At 45.1% G+C, this 16,004-nt stretch overlaps 1 protein-coding gene across 2 annotated transcripts in view; it reads left to right on the plus strand.

Annotated features, from left to right (window-relative positions):
- The window catches only part of LOC144728960 (equilibrative nucleoside transporter 1-like), a 146,212-nt gene that overhangs the window by 15,241 nt on the left and 114,967 nt on the right, over positions 1–16,004 (plus strand). Inside the window, exons 4-5 of one of the 2 annotated variants that reach the window (XM_078608748.1) lie at positions 10,512–10,582; positions 12,531–12,612. The exons of the other annotated variant lie outside the window; for it this stretch is intronic. The gene's annotated coding sequence lies outside the window, so the exon portion shown is untranslated. The remainder of the gene's footprint in view (positions 1–10,511; positions 10,583–12,530; positions 12,613–16,004) is intronic. 2 annotated transcript variants of the gene reach the window in all.

The raw sequence follows: 16,004 nt of genomic DNA on the forward strand, positions 1-16,004 counted from the left end.
CCTTTAATTATCACACTTCGCCCCCCTCATTCAACTTCACTGGCTTCCCGTTGACCACACCGCTGTCTTTTCAAATACTTTCGTCTCTAAATCTCTCCGTGGCCTTGCTCCACCTAATCCTGCCTCTCGCATCTCCTTCTGTGACCCCTCTCGTCCTCTTCATCCCCAATCTTCTCTCTGTCGCTTTCTGTCCCTCCTTCCCTGTGCCTAATGTCGTTTTTGGACCTCCCTCCTTGTCACCTTCCACGAGAATAAACTTCCCTTGTACATTTAGCAGTCCCTCCCCTCCGTAACCTCCTTCTGTTCCTCTCTTAAAGCCTCGCCTCTTCTCCATTTTTCATTCTCTTCCTCTTCCCTCCCCCTCCTCTCCCCTACCGTCTCGTGAGCCATACGCAGCCTCGACCGTCGTCCCCCATTCCTCAGCCCAATGCACGCCACTGCAATCTAAATTGTTGTTTGTTAAACTATCTTAAGCATCTTCTTAGGTTTTTTCGGTAAAGTCACGTAGAAAGTAAAATAAAATAAAAACAAAAATCACGACGTATCTTAAGCACTTTGAACAATTTGTGTTCTTTAAATATAATCAGATGAGATTGCGCACTCGGAGTTTGTTCTGCGTGAGCCGCTACCTGGTGCCCCGTGCCTCTTCAGTCTTGTGCTGTGCTCTTCTCCAGAGCAAGGCGTCACCATTGCCTGGAACTCTTAGTACGGTCCTGGCAGGTGCATATGACTGCGGGCGTGTTGTGCTCAGTGGTTTTGTGGTCTATTTACGCTGTTCCCTTGGTGCGCTTCGTCACCTGGTACGCAGGAGGTCGTGGGTTCCACCCCGACCCCTTGACTATGCCTGCTGTATATTTGGAGTTTGCGGTGTATCTCTCTTTCCGTGAACGCGTTGATTTTTCTTCGGGTCCTCACCGGTTTTTGCCTCCCCATTTAGAATCAACAACATGCGTTTAAAGTATTTGGCTTCTATAAATGTCCACTACGTTGAGCTATCATTTGTGGACAGGTCGCTTCTCAAAAAGAACTGTATAGCTCAGTGGGCCTTTCCCGGTAAAATAAAAAATATATAGTTTTAAGAAATCTTCATGAACACTCGCCAAATGTGAAGTTTTTTTTTAAGACCGTGTGGGTGGACTTTGCGGAATATGATGGGGAGATCCACACCTGCCTCATGCACATTGCCTCACACAAGAATAGAATAAGGAAAATATCCCGGGCCTAAAAATCCATCATAATTTTGGAAATGAAAACCTACTTTTTAAGTCGTCAACCACCTCGGAATTTCTGCTGGCAATCATTTGGAAAGTTCAAAAGGGAATGAATTGTAGGGAAATAATGAGGGAGAAAACAAACCTAGTAAATTTCGATTTAAAGCTTTCGTGACTGCAGGGATTCATCTTCTTGGTTTTTTTTTCGGTAAAGTCACGTAGAAGGGAAGTAATAAAATAATAAAAATAAAACATAATAAAATAATTCTCACGACGTTTCGGCTACAACGCAAGCAGCCGTCTTCAGGTGAAGAATGAGACACTGCCAAGCTAGGAGCTTATATATAAGCTGAGTTGGAGGTGGAAGAAGAAGAGAGCCTTAACAAAAGAATGTGCATATCAAGATGAATTTAGCATATTCATGGGAAATGCGTAGGAGGTGGGCGGGGGGGTTTCAAAGTCATATTATGCCCATGCATTATGCAGGATCAGCAGCACCAAAGGGAGGGGGGTAGCATTAACAAAGGGAGGGCATGTTAATAGTATGTAGAAGCAATGAAACATGTGAATGGGAGAACGGTGGCAGGAGACCCGCAGCGGAGCAAATAATGCATTCCCTGTGGAGAACACAAGATACACAGTTAATGCCAGTGAGTGGACTGCGGTCTGAAAGTCACCATAAACGTGAACAACAATCAGTTAAGATCCGAAATGGTTTATTACGTCCTTCCAATGATTGCTGCGCCAGAATCCATCTTCTCGGTTGAAATTGTCTCTGTGTTTGTATATGTGGATCGCCTCATGAACGAATCTCTCATGGTAGCCAGATGGCTTGCAGATAACCTCTGTCTTGGAGAAGTCAATGTCATGTGAGCCCACTGAATTGGCAGATCACTGTTACAATTCAGTGGGCTCACATGACATTGACTTCTCCAAGACAGAGGTTCTCTGCAAGCCATCTGGCTACCATGAGAGATTCGTTCATGAGGCGATCCACATATACAAACACAGAGACAATTTCAACCGAGAAGATGGATTCTGGCTCAGCAATCATTGGAAGGACGTAATAAACCATTTCGGATCTTAACTGATTGTTGTTCACGTTTATGGTGACTTTCAGACCGCAATCCACTCACTGGCATTTACTGTGTATCTTGTGTTCTTCACAGGGAATGCATTATTTGCTCCGCTGCGGGTCTCCTGCCACCGTTCTCCCATTCACATGTTTCATTGCTTCTACATACTATTAACATGCCCTCCCTTTGCTAATGCTACCCCCCTCCCTTTGGTGCTGCTTATCCTGCATAATGCATGGGGATAATATGACTTTGAAACCCCCCCGCCCACCTCCTACGCATTTCCCATGAATATGCTAAATTCCTATTGATATGCACATTCTTTTGTTAAGGCTCTCTTCTTCTTCCACCTCCAACTCAGCTTATATATAAGCTCCTAGCTTGGCAGTGTCTGATTCTTCACCTGAAGACGGCTGCTTGCGTTGTAGCCGAAACGTCGTGAGAATTATTTTATTATGTTTTATTTTTATTATTTTATTACTTCCCTTCTACGTGACTTTACCGAAAAAAAGAAAAAACCTAGTAAACTTAGAAATATAATGCAATACAACACAGATAGTCGGCTAACATAACAGTCAACACAAGATTGCTAAATTTAGCAATCTTTGGAAGAACGTAATCAACCAGGTAGGGTGTTGACTGTTATGTTAGCCGACTCTCTGTGTTGTATTGCATTATATTTCTAAGTTTACTAGGTTTGTTTTCTCTTCCACTTGTACCTGATGATGATTGCTTGTGTTGCAATCGAAACGTCGTATGCAATTATTTAATTCATTATTTTCTCTTTCTACGTGACTTTACCGAAAGAACCAAAGGGTAATTAATTCCTGCAGTCACGAAAGCGCCAAATCAAGTTGGAAATAACGAAGGTTGCAAAGTTGGGTTCTGCATAATGTCTGTCAGAGGAACGTAATAAAAAAATGCGGAGGAATGCGCGAGCCTAGGACACAGCTCACAATGGCGGGATCAGACATGCTCTATGGTGGGCTCAGAAACAGCATCATGCATTGTCTACGTCGGCAGCAAAGTGAGGAGTGGACAGCATGGAGATATGCTGTGAATTATAGATATGGCGGTGGCTTGGGGAACTTTCATCCAGCAGTGGATCGATCGTGGCTGGTGACAATGATGAATTTGTAAAAATGCAAGTATGGCAACTGTCCTAATTGTACCTCTTTTCCTTCGCACGAGAGATGCTCATTATGAAAAGTCACATGCCCGATTCAGCAACAGACGGTGAATTGATAATTATTTTTAATACAAGTGAAGCTCTCAGAAACAAGTGTATTGTATAGTAAGGGCATTCTAAATTTTCTAAATGCTGTCTTTCCACCATCTTCCCCTCTCCTACCTCTAACTCCCTCACCCTCTGCCCCACCACCTCATAGCCCCACTTAGTTTTCCATTGACATTTGATAGAAACGCCACTCTCCTTGTCTCGAAGTGACACCGCAAAGTGTGGGATGCGTGTGCTTGTTGGACAGAGTGATTTATTCAATGAGCGTATTTGTCAAGCGTGGACGAGATACCGTAGGTGTGACTGATCGTTCGGTTAAGAAAGCGTCTCGTCTTGCACGTAGAGGGAATGCGTGCATCTAAACGTGAGCAGCAGCAGTAGCTATACTTGACGCTATAAATCAAAACCAGATTCCATAATTATAATTACATGCCAGTGAGCGGGGATCAGTTGGGGTTGTTCCACCCCAAGGGGGTTTGCTTTGCTAAAAAAAAAAAGATGAGAGATCACCTGTGAGTGTGGACAACCCATGTCGTCACACAAGGCACGAAGAATGAAATATTTAAATATATCGCGGATACATATAAATTGATCACCCACTCTTATGACCCCAGTGCCGAGTGTTGAACCAGACGTAGCGTTCTGCACGGAGAGTTCTGCGTCGATAAGAGTAAGTATGGCGCTCCGGCTCCGGATATTAAACTTCTTTACACCAGAATATATAAACGAATAAGACCAGCACGTCAAATTTATCGCACGTGACATTTTGGGACAGATATCGAATGTTCGTCTCAGCCCTTGCGTTTTGGTACAAAAAAACACGCCGTTGTCTCAAACACGAAATCAATGTATTTTGGTAATTTTGTCAACTTTTTAACCTAGAGTTTCATCTTTGATGTGGCTCATGTTGCATATATGTTGGTTAATTTAATCGGACAATATATCATATGTGTATAAAAAAAGATACATATCTGATATATATGCATGGTGCAAGAAGACAATACGAGAAAATAAGACGCGTCGTTAAACGCTTGACTTTTATTTGTTTGGCTACAGTGAGGGAAAGAAGTATTTGATCCCCTGCTGATTTTGTACGTTTGCCCACTGACAAAGAAATGATCAGTCTATAATTTTAATGGTAGGTTTATTTGAACAGTGAGAGACAGAATAACAACAACAAAAATCCAGAAAAACGCATGTCAAAAATGTTATAAATTGATTTTCATTTTAATGAGGGAAATAAGTATTTGACCCCTCTGCAAAACATGACTTAGTACTTGGTGGCAAACCCCTTGTTGGCAATCACAGAGGTCAGACGTTTCTTGTAGTTGGCCACCAGGTTTGCACACATCTCAGGAGGGATTTTGTCCCACTCCTCATTGCAGATCTTCTCCAAGTCATTAAGGTTTCGAGGCTGACGTTTGGCAACTCAAACCTTCAGCTCCCTCCACATATTTTCTATGGGATTAAGGTCTGGAGACTGGCTAGGCCACTCCAGGACCTTAATGTGCTTCTTCTTGAGCCACTCCTTTGTTGCCTTGGCCGTGTATTTTGGGTCATTCTCATGCTGGAATACCCATCTACGACCCATTTTAAATGCCCTGGCTGAGGGAAGGAGGTTCTCACCCAAGATGTGACGGTACATTGCCCCGTCCATCGTCCCTTTGATGCGGTGAAGTTGTCCTGTCCCCTTAGCAGAAAAACACCCCCAAAGCATAATGTGTCCACCTCCATGTTTGACGGTGGGAATGGTGTTCTTGGGGTCATAGGCAGCATTCCTCCTCCTCCAAACACGGCGAGTTGAGTTGATGCCAAAGAGCTCCATTTTTTTCTCATCTGACCACAACACTTTCACCCAGTTGTCCTCTGAATCATTCAGCTGTTCATTGGCAAACTTCAGACGAGCATGTATATGTGCTTTCTTGAGCAGGGGGACCTTGCGGGCGCTGCAGGATGTCAGTCCTTCACGGCGTAGTGTGTTACCAACTGTTTTCTTGGTGACTATAGTCCCAGCTGCCTTGAGATCATTGACAAGATCCTCCCGTGTAGTTCTGGGCTGATTCCTCACCGTTCTCATGATCATTGCAACTCCACGAGGTGAGATCTTGCATAGAGCCCCAGGCCAAGGGAAATTGACGGTTATTTTGTGTTTCTTCCATTTGCGAATAATCGCACCAACTGTTGTCACCTTCTCACCAAGCTGCTTGGCGATGGTCTTGTAGCCCATTCCAGCCTTGTGAAGGTATACAATCTTGTCCCTGACATCCTTGGAGAGCTCTTTGGTCTTGGCCATGGTGGAGAGGTTGGAATCCGATTTATTGATTGCGTCTGTGAACAGGTGTCTTTTTTACAGGTAACAAGCTGAGATTAGGAGCACTCCCTTTAAGAGTGTGCTCCTTACCTGTATAAAAGACACCTGGGAGCCAGAAATCTTTCTGATTGAGAGGGGGTCAAATACTTATTCCCCTCATTAAAATGCAAATAAATGTATAACATTTTTGACATGCGTTTTTTCTGGATTTTGTTGTTGTTATTCTGTCTCTCACTGTTCAAATAAACCTACCATTAAAATGATAGACTGATCATTTCTTTGTCAGTTGGCAAACGTACAACATCAGCAGGGGATCAAATACTTTTTTCCCTCACTGTATGTCAGGTGGTGGAGAGCCTTACAACATTCATTTGGTAAGATCAGTTCGAATATCACAGATATTCGTGGCTTGTCTTGGGAGGGAGAAAAGGCGGAGCCATATATTAGTCACAGGGGAAAATAGGTGATGCTTTTGAGTATTGACTCGAGTGTGGGGAGGCAAAGAGGGGATCTGAATTGCTAAAGAGCAGTAGGAGAGTCAGATCGTGATGTCTGGAGCAGCGGGAAAGAGGGTACGCCATCCAACGGAGCAGACCATAACAATCATTCTGTTTATATAGCGCTTTTCTCACGCTCAAAGCACTGAACAGTAAAAAGAATTCAAGTTAATACATACTAAAAAAACTACAACATAAAATATGCAACACATTATAAAAGTGCAAAGGTACAGTGCAAAAAAGAGATGTGTTTTTTTTTATTTAAAACAATGGCTTATGTATAAAGCATCAGAGCAGCATAGATAGCATTTAAGGGACAGAATGTACAAGGTGGGAGAGTAGAGGAGGGAATTCAAGCCAGATTGTAAGACCCTTTGCAAAGATGCGTTTCTAATTAGGATTTGAAGGTGGAGTTTGACTCAGCGGATCTGATCTCAGCGGGCAGTGTGTTCCATAGCCTAGGGGCAACTGAGAAGAAGGCCACCAATCACCCATGGAGCGAGGAGCTTGGTGGGGGCACAACGAGTTTATGGGCGTCAGAGGATCGTAGGGCGCGGATGTAAGAGTGAACGAGTTGGCGGATGTAGTGAGGAGCGATGCCGTGTGTAGTGCGTTGTAAGTGAGAAGGAGGACCTTGAAGTCAATCCTAGAATTTTACGGGGAGCCAGCGTGCGTTGTGTAAAACAGGGGTGATGTGTTCTTCGCTGTTCGTGCGGGGTGAGGACTCTGGCTGCGGAATTTCAAATCAGTTGAAGCTGTGAGAGGAGATTTACGGGAGCATCGGCAAGTAACGAGTTACTGTGATCAAGGCGCGATGTGATGGAAGCTTCTGGGTATCGGAGAGGGACAGACCTGGTCGGATGCCGGAGATGACGCGGAGGTGGAAGAATTACACTTCCCTTGTGTGCTTAACGTGGGACTGAGAGGTGAGAGGTGAGGGAGGAATCGAAGACAATGCCAATATTTCTGACAGTCGGTGAGGTTGCGATGGTGTCGTCGCCTAGGGTAAATGTTTTGGTGTTCGGAAAGGAAACCAGTTGCTGCAGCAAAAATGTTCACGAGTAAGACACGTGGACAATACGGTCAGAGTAGCAGGCAAGATAATGTTGTAGTCAGATGGTTTAATGACTAGTGCAAATAATAATAATAACACTACGTAACACAATTTTTGTTCCTGGGTACCAAGTGTCAGTTTTTAATTGCGTATGCCTCAAAAGTGTAGAAAATTGCTATTATTCCCCACAAACTTTGCTTTTGTGACCAGGACTTTATGTGAATGAAAGACAAAAATGCACACGTTTTCAAATTGAAAATAGGTACATTTCTAAATATCACTGTTTGATCACAAAAGCAAAGTTTGTGGAGGATAATAGCAATTGTCTGTACTTTTGAGGCATGCGCCATTAGGAAATGACACTTACTACCTAGGATTTTTTTTTTGTTACACAGTGTAATGAGCACAATTCATTAAGCGATAATATTTCACTAATTTAATGTACTGTTCAATCGAGAACTTGGAGGCGTGGATCCAGAGCTCAAAGTCCCTCGGACAGAATGTTCAATCGAGAACTTGGAGGCATGGATCCAGAGCTCAAAGTCCCTTGGACAGTTGAGGGCCTGAACAAGTGATGATCTGAACCAGGTGAGATCCTAAACAGTTGAGAGCCCGAACCAGGCGAGGGCCTGAACAGGTGATGGTCTGAACAGGTGATATCCTGAACACGTGAGAGCCTGAACCAGGTGAGATCCTGAACCAGGTGAGGACCTGAACATGTGAGGGCCTGATCATGTGCTGATCTGAAGAGGTGAGATCCTGAACCAGGCTGGGGGCCTGAACAGGTGCGGGCCTGAACAGGTGCTGATCTGAAAATGTGAGAGCCTGGACCATGTGAAAGCCTGAACGAAGTGACAGCCTGAACCGGTGGGCTTTGAGCAGCTTCTTGAAGGTGGATCGTGTGTTGGGGCAGTGGGAGAGAGCTTCAGATAGCTGCTGGTACAGCTATGGAGAAATGCCACTCAACCAAGACAGCCCTGGTCCTGGGTACAATGAGCAAGTGGTCAAATGTATTTCATAGGATGTGTAGGTTATCTATGGTCGTTGGGGTGAGAAGGGTGCGGAGGCATTGGGAGGTCTAAGGCGGGGAGACCTTGAAAAATACCTCTGTGGCACAAGATATTGAGTTTGTGCTGAATCATAGTTTTTATGCTAAAGCCTGTGCAGTGGTTTTAGTGTAGCCATGGAAGCCACGTGGTCGTGACTAATGCTGAGTACACCACGTGCAAGCTGCTCTAGTTTGTCGAGGTGGTTTTTTTTCGTCTTCTGATGTCCGATAAAGGGTGGGCGATACAATAATCAAGTCGAGTGCCGACAACGATACAAAGCGGAGCGTTTGCTGTGGCCCTGCTCAACATTGGGTGGGTGTGCCATGTGGCCCCGACGTGGCGATTTGCCAACACGTATGTATTGTGTTGAGCACGTGATTATTGAGTGAGAATGTAGTTTAAGGCGATACTGAGGATTTTCAAAGGGAATTGTGAGACTGACGTTGGAGAGCCGGCGATGAGTAGATATATTTTTTTCATGGAACAACGCCATGGTGAGCCGCTGCCTGGTGCCGAGGATTTATCGGGGTTCAATAGGAGGTGATTTGACCAACACCAGTGCGGTAATGTTAAGGTACAATTGGCAAGACGTAAGAAATGGCGTCACGTTGTTTTAGCACACGTATTACACTCCAGCAACGAGCATGCTTTGCACCTTTTAGGTAAAGGTTAATGTGTTGACACATTAGCAAATGTATTGTTAAACAAGCCAAGCGCGTCGACGCGCTAAGCCAGATGTTTCTGTTTGTAGCGAGGGTGTCAGATTTGATGGAGTCTATCGCAGCGTACGAATATCGCAAAATTTCAGAGACTGCATTTGCATTGCTCTAATGAGACATTAAAACAAGTCGATATAATGGTACTAGAATTCACGTGGCTAACACAATGCACTGCATATACCATTAAACATTTGTGCTAATTACTGAAATAGTTATTTTCTGATTAAGCATTAAATTGTAATTTAAACTAACACGTTTAACTACTTAATCTCGCGTTTAAGCAAGTTTATCCACACGTTTTCAGGAATGTTGATTTCGTAACATTTCCACCTAATTCATGATATTACACTCCAAGTCTCCACGTCGTGACGAGTAATCTCATCCAAAATAAAAACCCTCTTTCTGCATCGTGGCAGAATGCGTTCGTAAATGTGAATTTATTGCGCATTTATAAATATGTCGGACAATTGTCAAGGTTTAATAACGGCCACGGTATTGACAAATGACAGCTTTTGTCTTGCAATTTAAATCAATCGTTATATAAAGACGACACAAATAGTGACAGGAATACGCCATTCATTGGAATACTAAGACAGTTGTCGCATCACCATGTATGTTGTATGTATGTTGGATTTCTATTGTACCGGACGTAGCCAACCGTGCTAATCGGAGGTGCGGGGGAAGGAATGAGAGGTGCGGAGGAATTCACGGTTTCTGTATAATTAGCAATTCAATTATCTGGACTCAACAGCAAGAGAGAGATGTTTTTGTTTATTCCTAAAATGATAGACACAGGATGGTTTTCTCCTTGAGGCAAACCTAAATCTGTAAAGGAAATCTACATTCACATGCCAGTGGTTCGTACGACTTTATGATAACTACCTTTTTAGTTATATCAAAGTTGTAAACATTTTATCGACCCCATAAGTATGATGGATTTTTGATTTCCAATTGTTTGCTTCACCTATCGTCCACATTTTAATTTTGTATTTGAATACATTTTCTATAATTATGTCTTGTTTGTTTGTGTATATGCAACAATGGGGAGCAGTAGTGTAGCAGTTAGTGCGCTGCGCTATGAACCCGGCAACCCGAGTTCGATTCCCGCTTCCGGCCAACACCAGTGACGATTATCTGAACCGGTCCTGGGCCTCCCCTAGGTGGACTCAACAGTGTGTACAATCATTGCCACTCGGGAGACAAAGGCGGTCGGGCGAGGTGCTGGCCACCAACCCTCTCATGTGCAGTGCCATGCCGTGCCGGCCTTCATAGGTGCTCGCTAACACCACTTGCCCCAAACAGGCTGTTCAGGCGATACGGGGGATATTTGTATGTGTATATGTTTGTGTATATGCAGCAACACCAGGACTACGACACTTGGCCAATGATGATCAACGCCATGCCCAACGTCCAAGTCCCCCAAGATCGGTAACAAAAGAAGATTGTACATGTTTTGGATGTTGTGGATTTGCTCTCCAACACACTGGTGTGCTGTACTAGTAACGAATTGGCAAGTTCTGTTAACGTGACAAACCTTACGAATTGGCTGTGTTGGATGGTGGCGGGTTTAACGACGCATTTATATTTAAGCGATCTAACCCCAAAAACCTGTATTATGGATGATACTGGTCGCGAAAGCCTACGTGTTAAAATAAGGCAGTTTCGCTAAATTCGACATTGAAATTACAATGCTATTGAATCACCGCTGCACTGCCATTCAATGCAGCTGTTGTGTATATATTGACTCGTATCTAAAGCATTTTGGGCGGCTTTTGTTTTCAATTTATTCCGGTCGTGCCGGCTGAGCGCTCTGACCTCCGGCCTATATACCAGATATATACCATGGGAGACTGATACCTATGCAGATGAGTATGGCTCAGAGATGAGTGCTAAGAACACAATACTAGCCTAAGCCTTTGGGTTGCACTACTGCGACCCGAATAAAACACATATATTTACGCTGGTGGCCTTTTCGCCAAAATCTCAATATTTATCTGTTTTTGAGGCGGTAAGACATTGCATTTTTTTGTATATACCACGTATATGGTGACACTTCAATAAATTGAGAATGTGGAAATACAAGGGGGCATACAGTGACTGCATTGGCAGTTTGGTAAAAAAAAACACGCACATGCACAGTGCACTTCGCCAGTGACTGGTGGTGCTAACGGGGGGCGGGGGGGGGTACAGTCTTTTAAATATGTGCACAAAGTGTTCTTGGTTATGTCCTGTGATGCTCTAAGACACGTTTAACACAACAGTCGCATGCACGGACTTGTTTTGAGGACATTTTGGCCCAATGACCCAATACGTTCAGCTTTTAAGCAGATAAGACATTGTATTTTTAAAAACAAATATGCCCATGATAATGGTTATTTTTTTAGGGCAATTGAATATTTTTAGAATAGGAGTGCACATATCCATTAAGCCACTTGGGAGCCCGTTGAGACAACAAATATACTAGGGTTACGTGTGCAGTCTAGATAATAAAATATTTCGGACTTCAGAAAAACATATTCAGACACGTTGAAATATGTAAAATTCTCTAACACATTAAATTAAAAATCTACAGCAACACAGAAACTTAAAGTTGTTATTGGGTGTTAGCGTGTATATTCAGTGTACGGGGTTTTTTTTTGGAGTGACCTTGCCACAAAAACAGGGATCTTTAAAAAAATTTAAGTCGAAATGATCGTTTGACACTGGCACGTGTTGTAATTGCTAGTTCGTTGTCCATCACCACACTGGGGAACAGCTTCGTTTACCTTACGGAGTATAAGGCTTTGCGGACACTGGCACTGCGACACAGAGTCTGTCCTACAACGCGGTGGTTGCGTTCCTGATGACCACCGCGGCGTCACTGCCCGATCGTTTCGATTTAAAGCTTTCGTGACTGCAGGGATTCATCTTCTTGGTTCTTTCGGTAAAGTCACGTAGAAGGGAAATAATAAAATAATAAAAATAAAACATAATAAAATACAATTCTCACGAACAGAGCTGTCGGAAAGACGCTGTCTTTGCTGTCTTTCCGACAGCCCTGTTCGTGAGAATTGTATTTTATTATGTTTTGTTTTTCCGACAGCCCTGTTCGTGAGAATTGTATTTTATAATGTAATTTTTTTTTATAATTTTATTATTTCCGCTGTCTTTCCGACAGCCCTGTTCTTCACCTGAGGACGGCTGCTTGCGTTGTGGCCGAAACGTCGTGAGAATTGTATTTTATTATGTTTCATTATTTTTTTATTTCCCTTCTACGTGACATTACCGAAAGAACCAAGAAGATAGTCCGATCGTTCTCGTGCGTCCCCCAGTTGTACGCAACATCGCCAACATCTCTGTGCGTTCGCAAACGTCGTCCTGCAACGTGTGCCCGCAGATTCCGTCTCGTCTGGATCATCTTCTTCATCATGGGCTTGGGCGCTCTACTGCCGTGGAATTTTTTCATTACAGCCTCAGCGGTGAGGCCCCATCACTGGCACCACCCCCCCACCACACTCAGCTCAAGTGTACAGGGCACTCGAGCATCCGCTCGAATGAATCAGAATCAACATATTTATTTGTACTGGAGGAATCTTATGCGCTATAAAGTTCGTTTTCACAGATGTCCAGCAGATGCGGGAAAGGACACTACAACAACAACAAACAGTACAAAAACACGATAGCAGTGCAAAGTACAAGAAAGGTGAACAAATCACAAATGACGGGGAGGACAGCCGCGGATAATTAAAAATTGCGGATAATCCAAAAACATAATTTTCCTCAGATCTCTAAGCAAAAAAACACTCGTATAGGTATAAATTGTGTTTAAGTCACACACTTTCGTAAAATAAAACTCACGAAATAAATGATCGGATAAATCACTCAAAATGAAGCACAACTGACGATTTGGATTGTTGCTGTTTCGATTTAGAACGAATACGAACGACCGGCCGATGCGCGTCCTCAGTGATTAAAACACTTTCCTGCTTCTGCGCAGAAGACTCGGCTCACGAAGTGGATCGCAGCAGAGCCACGCCAATCAACATCAATCAAACTCCGCCCATTGTTGTAAAGAAATGCAACTACTTTACTGTAGACCCGATCACGTGGATTTGGATTAACTGGAGCACATATTTCTTCGGTCTAATCCCGTGACTTGTAACAAACATCTCCAAGAATAACAATGTATAACTATTTTTAGATCATGAATTTAGGCTTAAGGGAAAATCCATGAGTTTATAATTTATGTCCATGGTAAATACGCAAATCGGATAAACCGCACGCGGATAATCGAGAGTCTACTTAATTTAGTTTAACCAGGTAAGAAACTCAGGAGACCAGGATCAAGTCGCACTTGCAAAAGTCTCCAAAGTTACAAAAAGCAAACTACTTTTTCTTAGTTCTTTCGGTAAAGTCACGTAGATAGAAGGTAAAGTCACGTAGATAGGTGAAGAACGCTTGTGTTGCGATCGAAACGTCGTGGGTTTTTTGCTTTTAATTTAGATTTTTGTTTTCTATCTACGTGACTTTACCGAAAGAACCAAGAATATGAATTCCTGCAGTCACGAGAGTTTTAAGTCTAAAGCAAACTACTCTTAAATGTTAATGTGTGGCTTGCCCACAATGGGTCTACCACAGTGCTTCTCAACCTCTTTCATTCCACCGCACACTTCAGAGTTTGCTCCGTCTTCACACCACACCGAACCAACAATTCACCGTGGAGCCTGGATGGGCTGTCCAACTGCGCATGCCCGACCGAGGGAGTTCAGAGGGCCGGAGGTGGTGGCTGACGGCTGTCTGCCACACTGCGCTGCGGTCAAAATGGAGAGTTCAGTTCATTTTATTTCAGTTCATTTATTTGGTATAGCCCTGTGAGCCATTCGGCTCTTGAATTGGATGCAACCGCAACAAACTAAAATATGAAAAAAAAAAACATCTTAAAGTGACTACACGCAACAGAAAAATCCAGGAAAAAACTGCAAAATCTTCCAGAAAAAGCACCATATATCAATGCTGTTTGCAAAAATCCCAGTGGGATGCAAGTCAAACAATAACACCCATAAGACAATTAAGATTACAGTTATCGGTCTAACTCTGTACTACAACAAACAAATATGGATAAACCAGAATCTTTTCGAAATCACCAAAATAAAGCTATAAAAACAATGTAACAACAGTGATCATAGGAACTGTGATTCCAATTGAACAATAAACGATCTACATATCATGTGTAATAAACGACTCTGTCAGGCTTTCTTGGTCTCCGTTTTGTCTTTTATTTAGGTTCTTCTCCGCACCCCACTGGTCTCCTCCACGGACCAGCGTCGTCTCTCGCCACGCGCCCCGCGCACGCTCCGTGTGCCCCGCACTCGCCGCCAGCCACACCGCTCGCTCCGTGTGCCCCGCACACTCCGCTAGTCACTCACTAGCCACGTGTGCCCCGCACACTCCGCTAGTCACTCACTAGCCACGTGTGCCCCGCACACTCCGCTAGCCACTCACTAGCCACGTGTGCCCCGCACACTCTGTTAGCCCCTCACACACCGCTAGCCCCGTGCTACCCCACGCACGCTCCTCTCGCATGCCCCGCATGCTCCTCTCGCGTGCTCCGCACGCTCCTCTGTCAGCTCCTTCCTCTCGCGTGCCCCGCACGCCCCATCAGCCACGTGGCTGATGGCGCGGCGACCACCCAACGTGGTCCCGCTTCTTCACTCCATCAACTGGCCCTGATCTCTTCCGGGCTCCCTCCTATAACCTCTCTGCCACGTGACCCTGACTCCTCCCTCCCGGACCATCAGATCCGGCCTTCCCATACTGCCCTGCTGGCTCCACCTCCATTCACCTCGCATCCCATTTACGCTCGCATTACACATGTATGACCAAACTTTGCAGCCATAGCATCATGAGATGCGTATTACGACTAACGAAGGCGGCGTCTTTGCATAGATAAGCAGTACCTTGCACACCACTGGGTGGCAAAAACGTCATCTTCCTCATTTTCCTGTAAAGTGTCCACACCAATCCGAGGGGAGGTGGCAGGAGATGGCGGCTGTGATCGGCCACTGAACGGCATGGAGGGTGGGAGGTGGAGAGAGTTCATTGGTTCTAGCTCGTGAACAGCGAGGTTCCCTTCCTTCCCTGTGATTCTAAAAATACCGCGGCACACCCTGGGACTTGAGTGGACCGTGGTGCCAGACCGAGCACCACGGTGCCATACCAGCTCCTCCGAACGCCACGCCGCTCGTCAATGAATGTGTAGGGGTGTCAGGGGAAGGATTCCCACCAATAGGAGGGTTAGTGGGAGGGGTGATCGAGGGGATATAAGGGGAGAACAGGCGGGAAGAGGGGGCCTTTGGCGGGAACGGTATTGGGACGGCTGGGGACAGGTGTGGATGGGAGAAAAGGATTAAAGGACAAAACCCCTGCAATCTTGTGTCGGCTCTCCTTTACATCTGGTGGCAGCGGTGGGATCTACAATGGCTACAAAGAAGAATCCCCGCGGAAAAGAGCCGAGAGAAGAGGAAGCAGGGGCCGGGGATCCTTCCCATCCCGGGCAACAAGGGGGCCTGCTATCAGAAGCAGTAGCAGGGGGCCCGGATCGCCTGAAGGACCCCATGGAGGACCGCATTGCCCGCGTGGAGAGGGCACTCCAGGAGCTACTGCAGAGGCTCCCTATGGGGGGCCCGCCAGCACCGGCACCCCCACCCCCACGCGTACTACGGGAGGAGAGGCCACGGGACCCGGAGGCTGACCAGCGGGCCAGGCAGGAGCCGCAACCAACCTCGTCACGCCAGCCGCCGCCGCTCCCGCCAAAACCCCCAGGGCTAAACACCCAACACGGAGAGCAGGTGGCAGGATGGCCGCGTCGGCT

Source organism: Lampetra planeri, chromosome 30 (assembly GCF_965212315.1).
Source record: "Lampetra planeri chromosome 30, kcLamPlan1.2.h2, whole genome shotgun sequence".
NCBI classification, from domain to species: Eukaryota; Metazoa; Chordata; class Hyperoartia; order Petromyzontiformes; family Petromyzontidae; genus Lampetra; species Lampetra planeri.